Raw genomic sequence first — 23,838 nt, 5'->3', positions numbered from 1 at the left:
CCATGAGCCACAACTACTGAGCCCACGTGCCACAACTACTGAAGCCCATGCGCCTAGAGCCCGTGCTCCGCAACAAGAGAAGCCACTGCAATGAGAAGCCCACGCGCCACAATGAAGAGTAGCCCCCACTCGCCACAACTAGAGAAAGCCTGCATGCAGCAATGAAGACCCAACGCAGCCAAAAAATATATTAAAAAAAAATGAAGAGGAACTAAAGAGTAAAAAAAAAAAAAGAGAACAGAGACTTGAAAAAAAAAACCTAATAAAAATAATATCTGCTTGTTAAAAATCCAAGCAGTGTAGAAGTGTATCTGCAAACACTTGAAAGCACCCCCTCCCGGCCCTCCCCAGCCCACTCCCCAGGGGTAACCACTTAGTGCCGCCTCCAATGGCTTCTTAATTTTCATGCCAGCCATTGGGTTTTGTAGGATCCATGCCACAGCAAGGCTATTTTTAACAAGCATCCCAGGCTTCAGGAGGTTGAGGAGAGGGGAAGAAAAAAAATATTCCATTTGTATATTTTTAATCCATGTGCATTTGAGCAAGCAGTGGCTTTCCTGTCCCTGCTGCCAAGGGTTTCAGGCAATTGATTAGACTTTCTGGGTGCAGTATAATCCTTTCTCTCCCCCTAACGAGGCTGGAAGGCCAGGGAGAGGTTCAGGTGATGTTTCTGGGGCTGATGGCTGTCTCAGCTGGCTGCCTCCTGATCCTGACTGCCCCCAGCCCTCTCCTTCCGGGCAGCCTTGACAATCCTGGCTGGGTCTTCCAGAGCAGAGGAGGCCTGGGAACCTGACTCTTTGTGCCACGCTCATATTTAGAAATGTCTCCAGCCAGAGGTTGGCGTCTGTCCCGCTTGGGCTCTGGGCAGGGGGTGCAGTCACATGTGCTGCCTTTGAGTGGGCAGATTCTGAGTGGGCAACGGCCCGCTTTGAATATAAACACACTCCTTTTATGCCGAGGAGCTGGCATCCGAGCCTGTGCTCTTGGTCACTGGGTGAAGGCAAGCGCTGGTAGCCGGATGGGCGACAGGGAGACGGAAGAAAGACGTCACAAGGCTTGAACTGGGCAAAATGGTGGTCGAGGAGGGGTCTCAGCTCCCTGCCCTCCACCCCGCCCAGCCCCGTCCCTATCTTTTTTCCGCGCTCCTTCACCAGGTGCGCAGAGCACTGCCACTGCCTGAGTAGGAGGCCTGCTGCCCCATGGGGTTGCGGAGGGGTGTGGGCCAGACGGTGCCCCCATCTGGGCCTTCCTTTCTGCCCTCTGAGTTCCCCAGTGTACTGAGGGGGTGGTCCTGGGAGGCTGTGTGGATTGGGACCAGAGTGCGGCCTGGATGTGGAGCCAGCTGCGGCAGAGTATTGCTCTGCCCGCCCTGTCTGTGAGCAGCCAGGCCCTCAACCTCTCCAGATGGCACCTGCAAAACGCGTCCAGGATGATGTCATCCCTGAAGGCTCTTTCAGCGCTGACAGTGATCATTCTACAATTTCTTGCTCACCCTGCTTTCTTTCCCGTGACAGTGCCTGACAGCAGACAAAATGGACCAATCAGCCCAGCCTTAAATAGTAGCCCCCTGGGTAACAAACATCATGCCTTAGCCCTATAAAAACTCTCCTTTCTTTTAAACAGTTCCTTTAAGGAGGGGCATTCTGGTTCATTCACTCACGCCTCAGGTCTTTAATGAACACCTGCAAAGTGCTCTCTCCAGCTCCACAGCAGCTGATGGGGGCTTTTGGATCTCCTTACATAGCACCTCTCCACCCCTCTGCAGGCCTGCCCTGGGGACCAAGGTGGCTTGCTTACCACATTCAGCTCTCTGGAGAGGACTCTGCCTTCCTGCAGCGGAATCTTCAGAGAGAACACAAATGCAATGGGATTCCCCTCCTACAGCTGATGCCGAGCCAGTGCCAAGGATGAAGCCCCTTGCACCTCCACCTCACCCTGCTCCATCCTTGCCTCCTCCCTCCACATCCCAGGGGAAGACAGCTCCATGCAGTGGTCAAGAAGGCTGAATAGATAGTTTCTTCGTATCTCCTATATACCTGACTGAATGAATGAGTGAATGAATAAATAAGCAGATAAACAAGTGAGCAAATGAATGGAGGAACAAATGGAAACTCAATCTCTACTCCAAAGGAACTTAAAATTCAAAGGAAAAGAGCCACGCTTGTAGCATGCTAGCACTGTGGGACTGAAGGGGACCCTAGGGATTGGACTCACCCCCTCTTTTTATGGGAAAGGAAATGCAGGCTCAGAGGCGGGAGGGGCTGCCATGCGATGCATGCAGCGGACCACGGAGGTCAGAGGATGGCGAAATCGCCCAGGGAGAGTGAGATCCCGAATTGAACACAAGGCTGCCCTACTTTCCCTCTGCTGCTGCCCTAAGTGTCCCTTGTCCTTGGGAAAAATTGTCTTTTCATATGGTTGGGAGTGGATGGTGCAGTTTTTCTTTGAGGGTTAATTGTTTTGCTGACAGCACAGATAATTAGGAATAAGAATCCCGAGTGAGGGCGACAGCACCATCTGCTATGAATACGTTTCAACCCCACCTTGCAGGAGGGCTCAGAAGGACTCCGATCCCCACCCTCCCACCCCCAGCAAAAACTGATGTGCTCTAGCTGTTTGTTTCCGGAGCTACAGCCGCCAGGTGATCCTGCAGCCCATGGGACAGGCTGGTAAATGGCTTCTGAAGGGTGCAGCTTCTCCTCCCTTCCCCACGGCATCTGGTGCACGTGTAGTAGGGCTCACGTCTTACCAGGTAGAACAAGGACCCCCTCCCCTTCCCCGGGGTGCCTGGGACACAGAGCGATAATAACACCAGGGGATGACTTTCCATTCTTCCCGTAGCCTGATGTTTGGAGGTGTGGTCCGGTGGGCATGTGGGTCTGCACCGAGCTCCTGGCTGCCTTTGGTGTTTGCGTCCTTTTTCCGCTGAACTCCATGGATTGGCCACCTATCCTGGGTTTCCTGGCCTTTGGCCTGTGCTGCCTATTCTAGAAGGATCTCGGCCTGCCTTCCTGCCAGGTAGGAATTTCCTAGGCTGTGACTTCTTCCTGGAGAACAGAAGCAGAGCAGCGTTGGAATCAAGCAGAGAATCCCATTGTCCAGGAGCAGCTGAGATCTTTCTTCGTAGGGGTGGAACTTCGTGGTGGCGTTTTTTCATTTTCATTATTCAGGAATATATCCCATATACAAAAGAGCATTGATGTGTGTATATGCTTTTGGAAGGTAATACCAATAACTGCTTTGTTCTTTCAAAGGGGCTTCTAATCCCCAGGGCTGCCTTGCCCAGCAATGCCTCGGAGGCCAGAGCTGTAAAGCCAGGTTGCCCTGGAGGCTCAAGGTCGTCACCCTGCCCCGCCTCCCCACTCCCAAGCTGTGGCTATTTATCACAGCAGCACCCTCTTTGCCTGAGCTGCTCCTGTCAGCTAGGGGCCTCCACATTCCTGCCTTCCCTGTTTATCACTCTCCTCTCGGTGCCTTCTTCGCCTAGACCCTCCTAGCAGGCGAGAAACCACAGGCTCCATCCTCCTCCCGTTCTCTCTTCTCCCCATTCCCCCACAGCAGGCCAAGCATGCCTCTCTTCCCCTCGTCCTCCCCACTCCTACCGACCCGCCCTTCCCCTGACGTGGTAGGAAATTAACCCAGGACCAAGGGGCTTGCTGAAAAGAATGATAGATAACTGGGAGTCAGAAATTCCAGTCTTGACTCTTTCACTATCTTACTGTGGGATCTTTAGTGAGATTCTCAACCTTTCTGTGCTTTCGTTTCCTCATCTCTAAAATAACTTAAAAAAAAATACCCCTTTATGTCACTACTGTGAAACCACATGGGTCCAGTGGATGCCAAAGCAGCTTGAAGGGTATAAGTCAGGGTATGTGTGTAAGACATTGTCATTGTTAGGCTTACAAAATCCATGGGACTCCAGGTCCCTGCCTCCCTTTGCTACCCTCATCCCTGTCCATTATGCTCCCCCTTTCCTGCAGCGCTGGCTGCCCTGGTGGACACTCTCCACCTGCCACAGCCCCTTCTCAGCTGTGGGTCCACTGAGGCCCAGAGGACCCCGAAGTTGGGGTGGAGCTCAGGGTCATAGCTGTCTGGGCAGTGGCCCCGGGAGCTTGAGGCCATGCCTGGTCAGAGATGCAGGGCTACGGCCCTGCATGTGGCCCCAGTCTCCAGAACCCAGGAGATCTGCATGCTGAGGCGCGGCTTCTTCTTGTTGGAGCCCCTTCCTACCTGTCCCCTGCCACCCCAGAGTGTGAGCTGTGGTCTTGGCTATGAAATGTGGTCACTCAGTGCAGCAGTGTCTGTGTCCCTCACCCAGCGAGGTTTGCATCTGTACCCTTGTCTCTCACTCTGAGCGAAGGGCTGTGAAAGGAGGCCACAGGTGGGTGGCTTTCCTGGAGCCCCCAAACCACAGCACACCGGAAGCCTTGTCCCAGGGCCTGGGCTACAGGAGTTGAGGAATGTCCCCGGGAGACATGGCCTTGTTCTTTGTGGGTCTCATTGGTGGAGGGAGGACACCCAGGTCCTTCCTCTTCCCGGGGCAATGAGGTTCTGTTGGTGGGTATGAGCTAAACTCTGAATGGTGGGTAGGATGAGTGACTGAAGGTGGGTCTTTCAGGCAGATGAAACGAAATATGCCAAGGTAAGAAGATAAGAATGAAGGGGCGTGTGTGTTTGGCACACGCGTGCTGAGGCCTGGGGGTAGGGTTGGTGGGTGGGTCATTGGCAGTGAAGTCCCTAGTTGAGGTAGAGTCTGTATAGTCACCTGGAGTTACAAGATCTAATAATAGAGAGAGAGAAAAAAAGGTGGCTGGAAAGTTCTAGAACAGCTAAAACTTGGACATGTGTCTCTAGCCTTGGTAGGTCACAGGGACCTTTGTTCTTCCTACAGGTCTCCTCTGAAGCAGCTGGGAACTCAGAAGGCCTCACTACCCCTGAGGAGTAGGCCAGCCAGGAGAGCAGTGAGGGATGGCATGAAGCCCACCAGGGCCTGAGGAGTGAGCACAATCTGTAGCTCGTTGGACCTGGAGCCTCCAAGTCGGGAGACTGTACCACCGGGGAGGCTCAGGAAGAATTGATACTTCGGCCCCAAGTGACATGTACGCGGTGTAATGACAGGTAATGCACCTGAGGTTCATCGATCCTTTCTGAATGATATGGCGGGTAGGAGAATATATCAGCCTGCAGTAGACATAAAATGTCAGCTCTTGGGAGGATAACCATGCAAACAAAGCAGAGTAAGCCCTGATAAGATAATAGACGGATGCTTTATAGTTATTAGTTTCTGCCCCAAGCTCTTGCTGGAGCTAGGCACCAGCAGATTTAGCATCAGGCAGGTTCACTTACTATACCTTACAGGAAGGCCTGATGCCATATGGATGTAGCCCCTCTTGTTTTAAGACCTTAGAGGAACAAATCAAGAAGTCATTACTTCCCATCAGCTCCCTTGGGAAGCAGGGCATGGATGCCAGTAGGGAAACAAAGGCAGCGAGGGGTGCAGGAGCTCTTTCATGGATCAGTGATACCTAAGGGATAGACGTGGAGGCCTTATTGGCTGAGAAGCCTTCTGGGTTGGGTCAGATTTCTTGAATGACCGGTGAGGTGATGGGTTGGTATTTCTTGTAAAAAAGGAAATAGGGACTTTGTGGCTGCCTTCGTCCCTCCAAGGATGCCAGGGCAAGTAACAGATGACCAAGGCTGACTTGGGGAGGTCATGGGTGGGGGTCTGGAGAGCACAGGCAGGGGCTGGCAGACACCCTGGGTCTAGCAGGTAATCTGAGGAGGTCAGCCGAGGCAGAAAGCATTGAGAAGGTCCCCAGAGCCTAGAGGGCAGGATCCTGAGGCTGGAAGGACCAGGGTCCAGTGGAACTGGAGACCCTGAAGATGAGCTCTGATCTAGTGGAGGGCCTGTTCCATTGGCCATCTGGTCGTCACTGTGTGTGTCATACTGGGTACCACTCTGGCAATTTCCGCCATGGGGAAAACGGCAGGCTGGGGCGGGAGCAAAAATAGCTTGGGGCCTTGGGAAACTGACCAGGGCAGGGGGAGAGGGCCAATGGCCTGGGGCAGGAGGCCCAAGAGGGTGTGGCAAATTCCATTCCAGTGCAGGCCAATGTCAGGGTCCACAAAGCCAAGCCAAGGGGTGGGGAGGGGCAGAGCATTAGGACTTCTGGGTGGCCTTGTTCTAAGTCGGGCAGAAAGAATAAGATGAAGAAGGAATCCAGAAAGCTGAGCCCAGCTCTAGGAAACGGATCAGCCACAGGTACCAGGTGGGCCCAGGTCTTGGCTCCTGTCTATATGAACAAATGGCAGGGGAATCGAGCTTTGGGGACCCTGGTGAGGATAGTTAGGGGTCTGGCTAGGCCTGGAGGGGCTTTGTTAGGGAGCTGGTATCTTCACAGTTTCCTGGGGCTAGCTGTGTCCCCGGGCACCCTAGACCCTAGTGTACCAGCTCTGGGCTATTCTCAGACCTGCACCTCTCAGTGGAGCAGGCAGTCTGTGCATTTTAGGCTTGACTGGGGACCTGGGCAGGGCTGACCCTGGGCCCTCGTGATGGGAGGTGATGGGGGGGCAGGAGGAGGTAGAAGAGGCCCAGCCCTGCAGGTGGGTGGCTGAGGACTTAGCAGCCTCAGGAAGGTAAGGGGCAAAATACTTTCTGATTAAGTCTAGAAAGAACAAAGGGTTGAATCTAGAAGTTTCTCAAACTAGTTTCCCAATATTTACCGAGTACCTATTTTGTACTGGGCACTGTGCTAGGTGCCAGATATACAAAGATGCGTGAGGTATGTCTGCTCTCAGGGGAGGGAACATGGGGCAGAGGAAAAAACATGGGAGTGGAGACAGATCTGGGATTCTGGGAGCCTCAGGCTCCTGTCTTCAAAATGGGGACAAGACTTTCTCACTCACAGGCTGGTTGGGAGAATTAAATAAAATGAAACATGAAAAACATTTAGCACAGCAGCTGGCACCATAGTAAGTGATCAATCATTTAGTTTTCTTCCATTGTTCTGCTCTTGGAGGAGCTTATGGTCTGGGAGGGGAGGGAGCAAAGAAGGCTGGGAGAAACACATCCCAATTCCCTGGGCTTCTGCTTGTGAACAGGGTTTGAGGCCTGGGCTTTGAAAACCTGGTTCTCGGCATTCCTCTGGCGGTGGAAAATGTAGCTTAAGGTGGATCCGAACACTCAGAAATGGTGATTGCCTCTGAGTGCTTTGGCAGTTGCTGGGCCTGGGGCTGCTTTCTGGGCACCGAGGAGGATAGAGGGAGGGAGGGGTGGGTCCAGGAATTTACAGACGTGTTGAGAAGAGAGGACATTCTCGGAATGCTTGGAGAGTCTTGCCTCCTGGGCTTCCAGCGCTGCGCGCTGCTCAAGGGAGTGGGGCAGGATGAGTCGGGTACAGAAACCGAGGCAAGACTTGCGACCCGGAGCAGGGCTGCCCAGAGAGACTGATCATGAGCCGGTCTCATGGGATTTTCAATTTGAAGCAAGTGAAATTCATTGTAATAATGTTTCATTTAACTCAACATGTCCAAAGTATTATCATTGCAACATGGAGTGAATATAAAGATTATTAATGAGATCGTTTATATTCTTCTTTTCGTACAAAGTCTTTGAGGTCCAGAGTGCGTTTGATACTTACAGTTTATCTCCGTTTGGACCAGCCACACTGCAAGTGTTCAACAGCACCTGTGGCTAGTGGCTACTCTGTTGGACAGCTTAGGTCTAGAATTTAGAGCATCTTTGCCCAGGGGCACCCAGAGGCCAGGTGTATCCTGAGCTAGACAGCAGGACTTACTATTCTGTCCTCTTCTCATGACACATCTGAAATGAATTCCTGGGGAAACTGGCTTGAAGAATCAGAGATGTCTTGAATCACTTGTTCTGGATGGTAACGTATGTTCTCTAGAACCAGCCCTGGCTGCCGGTCTTCCCAGCTGGCCTCAGATGCCACCACTTACTGGTCCCGGGCTGACCCCAGGCAGTTCCCAAAGCTCTCTGAGCTTCAGAAGCTGCATTGAAAGTGGCACTAAGAATGTCTGTTTTGCTGGGTAACTCTGAGGACTAAATAAAATAATCATTACTCTGTGACATTCCATGTCAAGAAATAGTGCTTTTTATTTTCCTAAATTAAATGAAAACCGGGTTGAGTTCCCTATGGGCTAAGTGTGGCAAAAGTGTCCTAGCAGGAATTTCTGTAGTTCTGTTTCTACCCTTCTGTTGCAGGAGGACTTTGGGGCTTTGTGGGGCAGGACAGATGGTCAGGGGGTGAGCCTGGACCTTGGCCCAGGGTGGCTGCCTGTGGTCCTCCTTATCCAGAGCCGTGTGGTCACCTGGAGGAGACAGGTCCTGCAGGCAGCTTGTGCCCCTGTGTCAGCTCTGTGGTAGAGAAGGCGGGGGCCCCCGGGCTTTCATCTCTAGAGGATGGACACCACCGTGGCACTGTGTTTCAGTGGGCCGAGGGGGTGCCGGCCACCCCAGGACCCCATTACCTAAGCCATCCCAAGTGTCTTGGGACCTGACCCAGGCACCCTACTCGAAAAGCTGCTTGTCCTTCATCCCCTTTCTCTCCTGTCTCCCAGCCTCAGCCTTTGAAACAAAGGCCCATCCCTACCTTACCTGCCTCCTTTCTTTACCAGCCATAAAAATACAGATTACTCCCTGTGAGGGCCAGGGAGCCTGCTGTCATAGATATGGCTGCTCTTTCTGGGTTTGGGAGAGGGTATTTTTTATTACTCTGTGAATGGCATCTGCCCCAGTCACGGGCTCCCAACAGCAGCAGAAAATAGTAATTGCTACATATGTGTCCTGACAGATGTCACTGGCATAAGGGTGGCACTCCGCAAAATCAAGTTCCCCTAAGGCCAGCCCCACCTGAGGAATGGGTTAATTTCTGCCTTTGGGGTTTTTCTGAGACTCAAATGAGATAGCGTATGTGAAAGACCTGCATAAAATTATGCAATGTTTTTAAGACTCTTAATTCCCTACCTGGTGTGGTTTCTTGGTTGGGAGCTGGGTTGATTCTAAACGTGCCCTTCCACTCGGCGTCACGTGGCAGGTTGGGCCATCATCACGCACTGTCCTCCCACCCGTGGGCCCCGCTCAGTGCTCCCCTGGGTGTTCCTCCCTGCAGGGCGAGCACCTCTCAACTAATAATCCTTTGTCTCCTGTGTGTCAGTGGCAGGTTTCCTTGACATCCTTAGTTTTCTTCAGCCTGTTGTGTGGGGTCTCTAACTCATCCCCCTGAGTTCGGAATCTACCCTAGGTGTCAAGAAAGTTCCCAATCCATCTTTTCCGGGCCGGAGGGGAGAGAGGCCTGGAGCTAAGGAAGGGTCCTCTTCACCTACCTGGCTTGGATTTGGTGAGGATTCTGCGATGGGAAAGGAGGTTTGAATAGAGTGTCTGCAGGCAGATCCCCTGTCCTTAGGCCTGGGGTGGAGGGAGCAGGATAAAGGAGGTACAGGTCGGTGCTGCAAAGAGTAACCGGGTGTCAGCCATGCTGGAATCAGTGCAAAGTCTATAGACAAATGGGAATTCTCCAGCCCTGGAGACTGAAATGACGTTTTCAAGGTTGGGTCAACATCTGATCGTGTGAGGTTGCGTCAGTGGTCCTTGGATGCTCACCGCAGCCGTCTGTGGGTCCCTGTGTCGTTCCTCCCCCGGGGGCAGCTGGCTTCTGCTTCCTGTTCCTCTCCTGGGCCCTGAGCTCTCAAGGCTGTCACGAATCCTAAAAGAGTCCTCCAAAGCAGTGTCATTGTGACTTAGCATCTATTTTAAAAGGTAATCTATGGCGCATGTGGGGGACGATGAGGAGCGAGTGTCATAAAATCAAGCATATTTAGGTAGAGATATAGTCTAGATTCTTTCGAAGTTTGCTTTGTGACCCTGTACACATCTCTCAACTTCCCGGGGCCTTAATGTTCTCATCTGTTAAATGAGCACATGAGAAAGTGCACTGCAATGATTTAATGCTGTTGCCAGGCATACATGCATTCAAAAAGCAAGAGGCGCTATGAATCTCAATCACCAAAGAGTTGAGAGTATTATGGCAACCCCCTTTTGCTCGTCAGGTCTAGCAGTATGTAATTCTGCTCTTCAAAATTAGTCTCTTTACTGCTTCCTGGGGGCCCACAGGGAACAGCTTCTGATATATCACCTTAAAATTTTGCAGCAGGGAGAGGCAGAAAGCCGCATTGCCCTTGACTGACAACCTTCATATTGGTACTTGACAATTTTAATTTTGCATGCTTCCTCTGATAAAAATAGTGCCCGACTAAAAACAAATACATTTGTATTTTCCATCTCCTTAATTAGTTTCTAATTCGGGGGTTCTTATTAGCTTAAAATCATCTCGCTGAAATGGTCCTTGGATGATAAAAAATGTGAAAACCACAATCAATTCTAGAGAGATCCTGCTATTTAATTATGCTGATTGGAGCACTAGAGACCCCTGGCAAAACGAACCTCTCAGAATAAGCTTGATTTGTGTAATTTGGTTTTTAAAAATTTTGGATGCATATTTATCATGTTCAACTATGTGTTCTTGTTCTCCTTGAGATTCTGACTCATCTCCTAAGAGATGGGTGGAGGAATCCATGGGCTGTGGAGACCTTGGGACTCCAGCTAAGCCCATGGAGTTGCTGGTAGCACCTGGCCAGAAGGGAAGACAGGGTCCCCGGCTTGTCTGGTCATTTAAAAGTGTCTTTTCTTTATTAAAAAAAAAAAAAAAAAAAAAGAAAGAAAGGTAAAAGGTCACCCAGAGATAGCCTAGGAAAGGATAGGCTGATAGAATTTTGGAGCTGGTGGTAGTAGAGAGTCCTCCATGAAATCCCAGGCTAGAGATGTATCTAGAACCAAATTCTAGAATGTGATATGACTTTGGAGATGCTGGGAAGACCTAGTTGCTCAAAAAGATATATCCCCCCAGCATCCAAATCCATGGATCAATATTAGCTTTGCTAAAAGTGGACCACCAGATGTGATGTGACGGGAAGGACACAACACCACCCAGGACACTTTCCCACCATAAAACTGAACATAAAACTGCTCCTGCCTGTAAATCTAACGACCACCTTATGCAGGAGCTGGAGGAACATGGGAAAGCCCGCCACAGAGAGGCCGCCACCAGATCCAGAATGAGAAGGCTCCTCAGGACAAATGCCCTATCTTCCCAACAGGAGGTCGAGGGGAAATAATGGCGAGATGTGAGGGAATTGTTACAGATTTAGAGTCTTAAGAGATATACCAACCGAATGGCCTCTATGGGTCCAGTTTGACGCATGACTCAAGTCTACTTTGACTCTATTTGAGAGAATCAAGGAGGTTAGAGACAGGCTGTGCATTAGATACCCAGGAATTATTACTATTATTATTTTTTTAATTTTTATTATTTTTTAATCTTTTTAACATCTTTATTGGAGTATAGTTGCTTTACAATGGTGCGTTAGTTTCTGCTTTATAACAAAGTGAATCAGTTATACATATACATATGTTCCCATATCTCTTTCCTCTTGCGTCTCCCTCCCTCCCACCCTCCCTATCCCACCCCTCTAGGTGGTCACAAAGCATCGAGCTGATCTCCCTGTGCTATGCGGCTGCTTCCCACTAGCTATCGATTTTACATTTGGTAGTGTATATATGTCCATGCCGCTCTCTCACTTTGTCCCAGCTTACCCTTCCCCCTCCCCGTATCCTCAAGTCCATTCTCTAGTAGGTCTGCGTCTTTATTCCCATCCTGCCCCTGTTATACCCAGGTATTATTGTTAATTTTTTTACGTACTGAAGTATTTACAGATGATGTCTGGGATTTTCTCTAAAATATTTTAGATAAAAAAAGATGAAGCAAGAACAGATTGCTGAATATTGTTGAAGCTGGTTTGGTAATTGGTGACGGGTATGTGGGGATTTATTATGCTCTTCTATTTTGTGTGTATTTGAAACGTTCAATAATAAAAAGTAAAATAATAATAAATGTCCTTACTGGTTGGCTGAGCCCTGAAATTTCACAATTAGAGCTTTCTTCATCTAGCTTAAGCCTTTCTTCGTCCATAATATACAGCTTCTCCTGGGAACACGATTTACCCTTTAGGAAAGTAGCAGTGGGGCAGTAGAACATTTCCCCAGTTCAGGATACTGTAGGTGTCCCATGCAAAAGGGTTCCAGGTGAGGTAAGTCTGGAGAAGGTTGCATTGAACTAAGCCAACCAGGTTTCTTCAGAACTTCAGTTATACTGTGGATGAATGTTAACACGTACTGTGCATCTTGCGGAGGCGGGGAGTGGTGGTGCATAGCAGTGCCATGTTCCCCCAAATAATCTGTCATGTGCTTCAGAGGAGACAGAAACTTTCGGCTCCCCTAAGGATAATCAGGAAGGTCAGAAACCTGGGCTCCAGAGCTGTTTCTATTTACTAACTGGTCATTGGTCAATCACTCAAACTTTCTAAGTCTCAGTTTTCCTACCTGTAAAATGAGCTTCATATCACCTGCCACTTTCCTTCCAAGATTATGAAAGGGCTTCATGCAGTATAAAGCCCAAGACCAAAGGTTAAATTGTGTGATTATTATTTAGTGCCATTTTCTGAAACTCGGTCCACAAATGTTTGCTTGGAGACTCCTGGCTCTGTGTATAGGTGTGGTCTAACATTACCCAAGGGATAGACTATCCTGGATGTCACAAACTTAAAAGGTACAGAGGAGGTAAAAACAAGTTCTCTGCCCTTTGGGAGCTCACGACGGAACTGGAGAAGCAGTACAAATAAACAGTGACGGGGCAAAGCCATCTAACCCTAGTGATAAACGAAAGGTTCAGATTCAGAGGAAAGGGGAATTGCTCTTGGCTGGAGGGATCCTTGAAGGCCACCTGGAGGAGGTGGCGCTTGACCTGGGCCTTGAAGCCTGGGGAAGATTTGGACAGACCATCCCTTTGTTGGTTATGGATCACTCAGCTAGAATACTTCCCTGTCTCCCGCCTCCACACACCCACAGGCTGCAGCTGAGCACATAAACCCTGTTTGGATTGCAGTATTATCTGACTTGGGGACCCAAGTCTTCCCTGTCCGGAACTGGGGTCATGCTCCCCCTGCCTGGCCCTGCCAGCCACTCCCATCCTCTCCTCTCCGGCTCCACCCCTTGTTTCCGTCTTCCCACCAGAGCTTAGAGAAGCTGGGATTACTCATCTCGTCCAGGCTCACTCACTCCTGCCCTGTCTTTTAAGCAAAAAGCAAAAAAAAAAAAGTATCGACCACGGAAACAGAGCAATAAATTATGACTCAGAGACAACCAAGCCTTCATGTGGAAATGTTTATTATCATCAGCAAATCATTCCTAGGGCAGAGAGAGAAGATGGCCTGAGTGGAAATCTTGCAAAAGGTGGGCCGCAGTTGTTCAAGTAAAGGTGAAGGGATTTGAGGCAGCCTTGGGAGACAGTTCAGTTTCTTGGGTGTGGAGAGCTGGATGGGGGGCTCTCACTCCTCCCAGGGGGCGTGCATGGCGTTATTTGGCATGAATGGCCATCAAAGGCACTTGTTAGTGGGACTTCCCTGGTGGCTCAGTGGTTAAGAATCTGCCTGCCTAATGCAGGGGACACGGGTTCGAGCCCTGGTCCGGGAAGATCCCACATGCCACGGAGCAACTAAGCCCGTGAGCTAAAACTACTGAGCCTGCACTCTGGAGCCCGCAGACCACAACTACTGAATCCCGCACGCCTAGAGCCCGTGCTCCGCAACAAGAGAAGCCACCGCGATGAGAAGCCCGCGCACTGCAACGGAGAGTAGCTCCCGCTCACCACAGCTAGAGAAAGCCTGTGTGCAGCAACGAAGACCCAACGCGGCCAAAAATAAATAAATAAATTTATTTAAAAAAAAAAAGGGCACTTGTTAGTTAAGAGCCCACACTGTCCTTTAATTTGCACAGCAGAAATGGGAGAAAAAGTCCTAGAAAAGGACAGGGTTGTGGTGGGTGCTTCAGGTCAACAAGGGGGCCCAGCTCTGTGCCACGCAAGGATTCAGAGACAACCGGGCCACATGCCTTGTCCTCAAGAGTCCCGTGTGGACAGAGCTCAGCCCACTCCCGGCACATTTGAAAGCTCAGAAAGCTATTGTTAGTATTGGTATTTGGGGCAGGACCTACTCAGCGCCTGCCCCACTGTGGACCTTCCCTGCAATCGTACACCTCACACCTCAGCTGTGGGCCCAGGGTGCTGGGTTCTGGCTCTGCCACTTGGGGCAGGTGGCCTAGTCTCCCTGGGCCTCAGTGTCCGCGAGTGTAAGATGGGGCAACCACGCCTCTCTCCCAGGATGAAATGAAATGAATGAATTGGGAGCATGAAATGAAATGATCCAGAGAGAGCCCCTCTGCCACTGAGAAGTAATAAGACATGGGACAAGTTACCCCGAGCCTTGTTTCCTTATCTGTTAACTGGAAAGAATTAGATTACCTGTCCTGCTGACATCATTTACCTACAGAAAGAGAGTTTAATGGGCAGTGTATGCAAAAACACTTCAAGAAGTATAAAGAGTTAGTCAAACATTTAAAAAATGTGTTCATGTGTACTACATATGCAAACCCACACATGCAAACTGTCCTCAAAAGACAAAAATCTCAGAGTGGCACAAGGTGTCCACTGGTGGTCCAGTGGGGAGAGACGTAGCACTCGACTCTAGACTGGTTTGTATTGTGTTTTTTGGCCATTCCACTTTCCCAGAGGCTGCTCGTCTACTTTTCTGGATGCTGGTACCCCCAGCAGGGCAGGGTATGAGAGAAGCATACGGGGCCAAGCCTGGCAGATCTGGTGTCCAGCTCTGCCTTGGAAACTGACCTGTGGGACCCTGAGCAAGTCATGGAACTGCTTCCTCAGACACAGAACGAAGGTTAAAAACTGCTGGCCACACGACATCAAGAGGCTCCAGCAGGATGATGAGTGAAAGCCTTTCTGAGTTGCAAAGCAGTGACCATATGGAAGAGGCCACCATCTTTATTCCTGTCAGCCAGGCCTTCCGAGCCCAGTGCAGCACAAGATTTAATAACACTTGTTAATGGATTAATGTGCATCCTGCCATTTCAGGTGCATTTGGGGAGGCAGTGGCAATTATTTTTATGTTAGAGAGATACTCCTTAAAGAAGCCTCCCCTGACCCTGACCTTCTGTTGCTTTTCTGAGTCAGAGGGTAGACCTTCTCCCAGCTCTGGTGGGTAACAGTCAGGTGGCCATTGGGGCTGAGACCAGCCATCCATTTACCCACTTATTCTAATTCACTTTGTAACTCAGCACTCACTCCAGGTGTTGATTTACAGTTAATGTTTCATCTTTAAATGAATACTTGCCTGGAATATTTCATGAGTCAAGGGAGGTGGTATTGACCTGGCAGCCCAGTAATGAGTCCTGGAGTGCCAAGTATTTTTTTTTTTTTTTTGCCAATATTCCCCCTATTTTCCCCTACCAACCACATAAAGAACCCTCCACAAATACATACTGATTTTATTTTCAGGCTACAAGGCGTAGTGGAAAGAGTGCAGGGCTGAGTCAGGAGATAGGAGCTCTCAGCCCAGCTTTGCTGTTAACTCACCGTGTGATGCCAAGAAAGTCACTTGACCTCTCTGGGCTTCAGTTTCCCATCTGCTGGATGGTGCAGGGTCGGGAGGGGAGTTCTTCCACTGAATCTCCGACTAGACCCACCAGACCAGCAATGTATGCAATGCATGAGAGAGATCTATGTTCAGATTACAAAAATAATAATTGCTTTGTATAAGAAAACAAAATAATATACACGTGTTTGAGAAAGTGAAGGAAATTGTGAGACACCCCCACCCCCACCCCAGAGATCACCACTGTCAAGAATTCAGAAAATTGTTACATTCATATCACTATCTGTATTTATACTGTTGCCATGGATCTGGAGAAATAGATCAATATTACACAAAAATGGGATCAAGCTATGTATTGTATTATGTTCTGCAGCTTGTGTTTTTATTTTACTTAATATAATCTTCTAAAAACTACTCGTACGCATCACTCTAGTTTTTTATAATATGGTTTTCTATAATATGGATATACTTTATTAATAGGCTAGAGTTAATTCCACCTCCTTAGTGGATGTCAGGGTGGTAGCAGTACATTTTAATGGATGTGATGGTTGGCTGCCACCTCCTACTCCGAGAGGGGATCAGAGAGGAGCCTGGGAGGGGAAGAGCTCGCTTACACGGCCGAAGCCACCGTCCTTAGCTGAGGGTGCTGCCCTCTCACCTCTCCAGAATTCTTCTCCAACAAGTACTGTGTCTGAGCAACGCGAGGGCACAGGGCACTGTGCTGGGGGAACCAGGGCCATGCTGGGTATACAGAGAGGAAGGCCTGGAGTGGGGTGGGCTTGGCAGGCAGACCCTAAGAATGTGAACATTGTACTTAATGAAGTTTGGTTGCTTCTGGAACCACTTGATGTCAGGAGCCGTGGTAACCGTGTGTCAGGGTTGAGTCAGGGAGCAGACCTGGGCATAGCCCTCCAGAGGTGGGTAGGCCTTGAGCGATGCTGGCCTGGGGCAGGTCCCAGCCCTTTCCTTCTTCTTGCTCCCTCCGGTGATGAGTCAGGAAGGGCAGGACCCTGCAGCCAGCCCCAGCAGGCTGCCCATCTGCTCTCCATGCCCAGCCTCCACTTGTGTTGGAGTGACGCGCCCTCCACTTCTCGGTCCATGTGACTGTGGGATTCCAGGCACGGCACTTTTAGCATCCATTTTTGGAGGGGGCAGAAGGGAGAAATTTTTGGCTCTTGCATCTAGAATGATTTCCCATTTCCCCTTTCTTCTGTATTTAATTAAATTAGAATTTTTGAGTAGGTGAAGCATTTTATACAGTTCAAAAATCAAAATGACATACAAAGGTATACACTGAGATTTCACTCTCCCCCCATTGCCCCCTATAGGCCACCATTTATATAACTTTTAGGTTTATTCTTTCAGTGTTTTCTTTATGCTAAAATGGAGAAATTTGAATATATATTCTTAACCACTTTGCCATACAAAAGATAGCCTACTGTATATTCTGCACCTTGCTTTTTTATTTCCTTAAATATATGTCCTTGAAATCTCTTCATATTAGTACGCAGAGTAAATTCTTCATTTTAAAAAAATAGCTGTGTAGTATTCCACTGGATGCATGGACAGTTTTTTTAAACCAGCCCCCTATAGAGGGACACCTGGGTCATTTCCAACTTTTTTTGCTATTAAAAACAGTTCTGCAATCTGATGTCAGTCTGAGCTATTTTATTGCATGTATGTGTTTTAAATTGCAAACCACCCCAAATCTTTTCTAGAAGTAGGCAGAGTATGCATTATTTATAAACAGACAAGCCAATAAGACTTTGTTCCCAGATTCCTATGCCATTCTCCTGTCTTCCAAGCAACTTTCCCCTAGTCACCTAGCATCCCATAGTCACCAAAACATCTGCCAAGATGCAGTGTCCTTTGTCTGCCAACTTGGGCTGGTAGAAATAGTCTTTACTCTCATTTCCTCTGGGGGTTTCTATGAAGACTCAAGCCAGGGCCTGAGAGATTGGGAATCTCTATAAAGGTTTCCTGGAGTCCTGAGTGCAGTGGAAGAAGCACCATGGCCTGAACCAGTGAGAGGGTGTGGATTCCAGTCCCAGATCTGCAACTGATGAACCGAGCGATTCTGTACAAGTCCCTTCCTTCATGCATCGCACAGGTGAGCTGAGGGCCTGAGGTCCATTCCTATCCTCACGTGTTGTGGTTCTCGGAGCAACCTAATGGTGTTAAGTACAGTTTTAAAATCCTCAGGCCCTGGATAGCAGTTCAGTGTTCCTTTCTCCACGAGGGGCTCCATGCTGGTGTTTCCTCACCTCCCTGGGTGGCTGGCTGGAGTGCTTTCTTTAATGTGACATCAAAGGTTTGATGTCTCTGGCTTGTACATGGTAATAAAATAATGCCCACGTGCAGATTCCCATTACTCAGAAGGACATTCATTTGGCTATAGGTCTGCGAAGCCCTTTCATTGCTAGTGCATGTAAAAGGGATATTTCACACACGGTTCACATTAGCACCGTGATTTAGCTCCTGCGTGAATAAGAATCAATGCAACAGCCAACTGCCACCTGAGAGTCCCTTTATATTATACTACACGCTGCAGGGCGGGCCCACCTTTGACTGCGCTCTTGTCAGATCTGATAAGGTAATAGTAATAATAACTTACGTTTTCACTGTATGGTCTCTTTCCCCAGGGCTTGGCCGCCTGCAGGTGTCTTTTCTGTGGTTTGGCTGTGTTTCTGTCCAGGGTGAGTCCTAAGTCGGTGGCGGCCTCACACTGAGCCTCATCCCAGGAAAGAGGTTTGGGCATCATTTATCCACGAATCAGTCGGTAGATCAGTCAGTCGTTCGGTCCATTGTTGTCGTGCATAGCAGCCCTCAAGTGCAGGGCGCCCACACGGAGCTCCTGACCTGGACCCCACACTCTGGGTCCCCCCCCCTTATAAAGAGCACCATGGTTCTTCAGGCCTCCTGCTTCAGCCCTCCCTGCGTCCCTGTGACCTGCGCGTTCAGTGTCTCTGGAGTTTGCCAGTCCCTCCATGCCCCATGTCATCCTCTCCTGGACCCACCCAGCAGCCCACAGTAGCTGCTCTGGTGAGTATGCTCGTCTGACAAGACCTCTCCCTATTTAGACCCTCTAAGGGTCTCTTGCTGCTTCTCAGATAAAGGTAGAAATTCTTACCAGGGCCCACAGGTCCTGCCCACCTCATCTGCTTCCTCCTGCTCTCTCTTCCCTTGGTTTCTAGGACAAGCAGCACTCTTTTCCACCTCAGGAGATACACACCTGCTCTCTCGGGGCACTGGCCTCCCTCACCTTCATGGCTTTAACTCCTGCACACCCATCAGAGAGCAGCTAGGCTGTCCCTTTCCTGACCCTCTGGCCTGGGTCAGGCCTCCTCTTAGCCCTTACCACGGTTGTAAATAAATGTCCAGCAGGCTTTTAAAATCTGCCTCCTCTCTAGAGGTAAACACCATGACTCATTGACAGCTGGATCTTGGCACAGAATGTAGTAGGAGCGGATTGATTGACATGAGCAAGCCGTATCATGGATGGCGGGGCAGGGGGGGAGCCAAAGAATACAGGATGCCCAGTGGACATTATCTTTGTAGCGACAACATCAAAAGAGTGGCACAGCTGTGGGACTGCAGAGGACTTTAGAGGTGGTCTCACGCCCAAGGCCCTCTTTGAGGGAGGGAGTGCAGACTGTGGCTCTGGAGTCAAACTGCCTTCCTTCTTGCTGTGTGCTCTTGAGCAAGTTGCCTGACTACTCTGGGCCTTAACTTCCTCATCTGTAAAATACCTTTTCCAGAAAAACATTGTGAGGGTTAACTGAGAATTAAATGAAAAAATCCATGCAAAGTGTTTAGCACAGTGCCAGCCCCGAGCACGTATTGGCCATTATTATTAGTACAGAGGATGACACTGAAGCCCGGAGAGGTTAGGTTAGAGTTGTCCTGACCAAGATCACACCGTCTGGTTTTCTGTACTGGCCACTGGACTGAGCTATCAGAAGTGCCGGCATAGTCCTTGCCCTCCAGTGGTTCCCAGTCAAATTGCTATAGCACACTGGTTCCCAACAGGGCGATTTTGCCCCCCTCTCCACTCCAGTGGGTATTTGGTGATGTCTGTAGACATTTTTATTGTCACAGATGTGGGGAGGGTGGGGGCTACTGGCATTTAGTGGGTAGAGACCAGGAATGCTGCTATACATCCCACAACGCACAAGATTTCCCTCCCCAACAAAGAAGCCCCAAATGTCAGTAGTGCCGAGGTTGGGAAATCCTGCTATAGCATTTACAGGAGGGCCCCAGGGGAACTAAGCCCACCAGAAACTGACCTGATGAAAGGAACCCTCTCTAAAAAGGGCAGGAGGTGCCTCGTAACCCTATATCCAGGGAAGACGGCCTCTCTTCTTTGGGGCAAAGCAGGGATGGAAGGCTGGACCTGGAACTTAGAGGCAGATGGGAGTCAAAAGAGCTGCTTGGAGCAAAGAGAAAATATAACAGGGTCAGCCTGATCTGATGTGTATGGGGTTTGGGGAACATGGTCTATTTCTCTGAGTGGAGTCTTTGCCAGAACCTTACAGACACCAGCATCCAACTTCCCCTGTTTGTTTTCCAAAGGGCCTTTGGCTCTTTTGAGATTTGGGGGTGCTTGTGCAGAGACGTGGCTCCCGGCCGGGGCAGATCTGAGCGCAGCCTGGGCAGAGCTCCCTGTCTGCCAATGGCTCTGAGCAGGCTGCCGAATGTGGCTGCCCTTGGGAGGTGTGAGGACTCAGGGCAATATTGTAAATCACACTCCATCCAGTTTCCCCACCCCCAGCCCGGCACCATTTTCACCTAGGAAAAGTCTAATAAAAATGCATTCCAAGTCCTAAAGGAGGAAGAATGGGGAGGAGCAGGGGAGGGGAGCCAGCACGGCCTTGATTAAATGCATCTGAGCCGCAGGGCTTTTCTGGCCTTAGAAGCAGCCCCAGGGACCACGGAAGCCGGTGGTCCTGGGTATCTGCTCCACTCTCCAGGCCTGGGGGGCAGCCTGGGTCCCAGCCTACCCCGTGAGTTAGGTGAGTGGTCTCCACTCATCTCAGGGCTGATTAGGGCCTGCAGAGAGGCCTCTCCTCAGTGGAGGATGCACCAGCCGGGGATTTGCCTTGGAGAGCGTGGGTGGGGGGGGCAGGAAAGAGGCTTGTGGGCCTGAAGCACCTGTAAGGGATGGGGGCAGGGAAGCCAGACCAGTCCCCTTGGAGCAGTGGCTCTCAACCCTGGCTGCACATTAGAATCACCTGGAAGCTTTGGCTATACCTCAGACCTATTACAGCAGTCGCTGGGGGTGGGACTCAGGTGCCAGTAATTTTTCAACTTCTCCAGGTGATTTCAATGGGAACCACGGATTTAAAGCTTCCCTGGGCTCTGATAGTCTGGTCACAGTGAGGCCTGTAATGAGAGCACAGGGAAACCCCGGTTGGGGTGCAGGGGAGGGCCCAAACATGAGGAGGAAACTGTGGGGCTGACAGACCCTGGGTGGAGGTGGAATGTCACCCATCTGGCCACACACATGACCAGGATTTCTGGCTGCAAGAGGTGATAGCCCAGAGGAGGTAGCTGTCCAGGGCCAGGGTCTGAGGAGCAGGGCCTCTGCGGGCCAGGCAGGGTAGCAGGACTCTACGTAAACTGCTGTAGAGTCGATGGTAGATGTTCTGTTGTGGTTATTTGGATGCACGTGTGGTCTTTGCTGCTGGCCTTGGAGCCCCCAGGAGAGCAGTGGCCGGGTCATAATTGTATCAGGACTCGGTCACTTCTCACCTGCCCTGCTCTTATCTCTCAGGCACCAGCCGCCTCATCTCTCACCTGGATGATCACAACTGCTTCCTGATTAGGGCCCCAGCCTCTGTCCCCAGCAGTCTAGCCAGAGGGACCCTTTGAAACGTGTCAGATGGTTTCCTCCTTTTCTCAGAACCTTCCAGTGGCTCCTCATGTTGCTCAGAGTAAAAGTCCAAGTCCTCAGATGCAGGGCCCCCATTCTCCCTCCTGACCCCCCCTCCAGCCACACTGGCCTCCCTGTTCTGGGCACTCTTGCCTCAAGGCCTTTGCCCGGGTTGTTCCCTTGGCTGAGAAGCTTGGCCCCCAGAGATCTACAAGCCCCCTTCTTCCCCTTCTTCAGGACCTTGCCTGAATGTCACTTTCTCAGTGAGGCCTTCCTGGATCACCTGCTTCCTGTCTCCCAGATCTTCATTTCTCTCCATACCTCTTATATGCTGCCACTATATATTTTGTTTAATGTCCGTCTCCCTACACTGCAGTGTGAGCCCCAAGATGGTGGGGATTTTATTATTATTATTATCGTTTTTATTTATTTATTTATTTATTTATTTATTTATTTATTTATTTATTTATTTATTTATTTATTTATTTATTTATTTATTTATTTATTTATTTATTTATTTATTTATTTATTTATTTATTTATTTATTTATTTATTTATTTATTTATTTATTTATTTATTTATTTATTTATTTATTGCAGGGCCCCCATTCTCCCTCCTGACCCCTCCTCCAGCCACACTGGCCTCCTCCCTGTTCTGGGCACTCTTGCCTCAAGGCCTTTGCCCGGGTTGTTCCCTTGGCTGAGAAGCTTGGCCCCCAGAGATCTACAAGCCCCCTTCTTCCCCTTCTTCAGGACCTTGCCTGAATGTCACTTTCTCAGTGAGGCCTTCCTGGATCACCTGCTTCCTGTCTCCCAGATCTTCATTTCTCTCCATACCTCTTATATGCTGCCACTATATATTTTGTTTAATGTCCGTCTCCCTACACTGCAGTGTGAGCCCCAAGATGGTGGGGATTTTATTATTATTATTATCGTTTTTATTTATTTATTTATTTATTTATTTATTTATTTATTTATTTATTTATTTATTTGGCTGTGTTGGGTCTTCGTTTCTGTGCGAGGGCTTTCTCCAGTTGCGGCAGGCGGGGGCCACTCTTCATCGCGGTGCGTGGGCCTCTCACTGTCGTGGCCTCTCTTGTTGCGGAGCACAGGCTCCAGACGTGCAGGCTCAGTAATTGTGGCTCACGGGCCTAGTTGCTCCGCGGCATGTGGGATCTTCCCAGACCAGGGCTTGAACCCACGTCCCCTGCATCGGCAGGCAGATTCTCAACCACTGCGCCACCAAGGAAGCCCCTATTATTATTATTATTATTACATTTGCTGGTGTAAACCCAGAACCTGGGACAGTATCTAGCCTACAATGGATGCCCAGTATATTTGTTTGTTTTCCCCCTTGTGGACCGCTCCTGCTTAAAACTGGTTTAATCAGAATCTTCGTTTGATAACATTCCTTCTATTGGCCCATGCATGGTCTGATCTTATTTAATTATGTATTTAGCTGTTTTTGTTGTTTGTTTCTTTTTTTTCTTTTCTTTTTTTTAATTAATGTTACAAGCAGCAAATAGCTCAACACTCAAAACAAAGCAAGAATTTGAGGAAACCTATATCCAGACCTAAGATCTTGCCTCAGACCTTCCCACCCGAGGTCATCACCTTCCTTAATCTTATCTTTATCATTCTGCTTTTCCTTTTACTCATTCCACTGCATCTAATCTATATGTATTCCTAAAAGGTATATTTTATTGTAGTTATTTTTAGGCTTATTCAAAACCTATTATCCTGTATATAATCTTTGAAGTCGTTCCCATTTAATATTGTTTTTTAACATCTTTAATGGAGTATAATTGCCTTACAGTGGTGTGTTAGTTTCTGCTTTGTAACAAAGTGAACAGCTGCACATGTATCCCCATATCCACTCCCTGTTGTGTCTCCCACCCTCCCAGCCCTCTAGGTGGTCACAAACCACTGAGCTGATCTCCTGTCCTATGTGGCTTCTTCCTACTAGCTATCTATTTTACATTTGATAGTTATGGCTGAGTAATATTCCATTGCATATATGTGCCACATCTTCTTTATCCATTCATCTGTTGATGGACACTCAGCTTGCTTCCGTGTCCTGGCTATTGTAAATAGAGCTGCAATGAATATTGTGGTACATGACTCTTTTTGAATTATGGTTTTCTCAGGGTATATGCCCAGTAGTGGGATTGCTGGCTCATATGGTAGTTCTATTTTCAGTTTTTTAGGGAACCTTCACACTCTTCTCCATAGTGGCTGTATCAGTTTACATTCCCACCAACAGTGCAAGCGTGTTCCCTTTTCTCCACACCCTCTCCAGCATTTATTGTTTGTAGATTTTTTGATGATGGCCATTCTGACTGGTGTGAGGTGATACCTTATTGTAGTTTTGATTTGCATTTCTCTAAT

The 23,838-nt window shown here is 49.2% G+C and overlaps 1 protein-coding gene across 6 annotated transcripts in view; it reads left to right on the top strand.

Annotated features, from left to right (window-relative positions):
- Positions 1-23,838, top strand: part of ZBTB7C (zinc finger and BTB domain containing 7C) — a 380,670-nt gene that overhangs the window by 78,884 nt on the left and 277,948 nt on the right. For 5 of the 6 annotated variants that reach the window (XM_055080252.1, XM_007112166.4, XM_028479911.2 and 2 more), the window contains one exon: positions 4,892-5,118. The gene's annotated coding sequence lies outside the window, so the exon portion shown is untranslated. Of the gene's footprint in view, positions 1-3,202; positions 3,223-4,891; positions 5,119-23,838 lie in introns of those variants that run through there. The other variant, XM_055080254.1, reaches the window with a different exon arrangement.

Source organism: Physeter macrocephalus, chromosome 19, assembly GCF_002837175.3.
Source record: "Physeter macrocephalus isolate SW-GA chromosome 19, ASM283717v5, whole genome shotgun sequence".
In the NCBI taxonomy this organism is placed as follows: Eukaryota; Metazoa; Chordata; class Mammalia; order Artiodactyla; family Physeteridae; genus Physeter; species Physeter macrocephalus.
This window is presented reverse-complemented; position numbering and strand designations above follow the sequence as displayed.